Source organism: Glycine max, chromosome 10 (genome assembly GCF_000004515.6).
Source record: "Glycine max cultivar Williams 82 chromosome 10, Glycine_max_v4.0, whole genome shotgun sequence".
NCBI classification, from domain to species: domain Eukaryota; kingdom Viridiplantae; phylum Streptophyta; class Magnoliopsida; order Fabales; family Fabaceae; genus Glycine; species Glycine max.
The window spans coordinates 25046632-25047807 of NC_038246.2; the positions used below are offsets into that span (position 1 = coordinate 25046632).

General features: G+C 29.1%; 1 long non-coding RNA gene across 1 annotated transcript; it reads right to left on the bottom strand.

Moving 5' to 3' along the window:
• Nucleotides 1-703: 703 nt before the first annotated feature.
• On the bottom strand, nucleotides 704-1176 carry LOC121172979 (uncharacterized). Its single transcript, XR_005886881.1, has 3 exons — nucleotides 1118-1176; nucleotides 923-1018; nucleotides 704-840 (listed from the first exon to the last, which is right to left on the bottom strand). It is a non-coding gene; the product is annotated as an uncharacterized lncRNA (long non-coding RNA).

Here is a 1176-nt window from a genome sequence, read left to right on the forward strand (position 1 = left end):
TTTTTTAATTAAACACACCACATTTATTTTATTTCACTCACACTATTAGAAAATACACTTTCAACATCGGTTATTTACGGCATTCTACATCGATTTTAAAATCGATGTTGAAAGTACCGATATTGAATGTATTATTGTTAACATCAATTTTTCAAAACCAATGTTAACAAAAAAACAATAACATCGGTTTTCTAAATAATCGATGTTATATACAAAGAAGTACAACAAAATAAGTGTATGCATGATGAACGTTGACATCGGTTTTTAAAGAAAACCGATGTCAATGTTCATCATGCATACACATATTTTGTTGTAGTTAGTTATATATAACATCGGTTATTTATAAATAACCAATGTTAACCTATGTACATTAACATCGGTTATTTATAAATAATCGATGTTAAGGTGCATGTTGACATCGGTTTTTGTAAATAGCCAATGTTATTTGCTTTATTAACATTGGTTTTTGTTAATAACCGATGTTGTTTTCAAGTTTTTTTTTATATAAGCTTTATGTTTTTACAATAAACCCAAAATTGTACCTGTAAAATGCAATTTCAGACCCAATTCACAGCAAATAAACATTTTATTCTGCTTTCAAGCAGTTTTAATCACACAATAAACATTGAATTATTGATTTATCATAAACAACTATCAACAAATGAATTCAATGTTCAAATTACATAGGAAATGTCAAAAATGTTAAACCAAAGTAAACTAAGCTAAACTTAATGTCCCTAAATGCTAGCTCTGATCTCTAACTCAGAGATAATACTGTGCCCACCGGATCCGCAGCGCCTTTAATCTCTCTGGCTCCAATGGTCAAGCATCGTTAAAATACTGCATGATAAAATAAATGATAATAAGTTAATAATGTAATACAAATTATAAAAAAAATCGAATTTGTTTGAAATAAACGTACCACTTCCCAGTTATTCCTGAAACTTTCTAAAATGATGGTGGACATCCAGTGCATGACATAATAGTCACACTCAATACTTCCTTTTTGTCTATTAAACTAAATACATAATGAAATTTGGATATTAATTAAACAATTAGTGTACAGACACATAAGAAGTATATATAAGTGGAAGTTTTATATATGTAAATGACGTACCTTGACGACAATCCACCTAGCAGGAGCCTTTGATTTAGTCTGTGGAGCATCATCAAGAC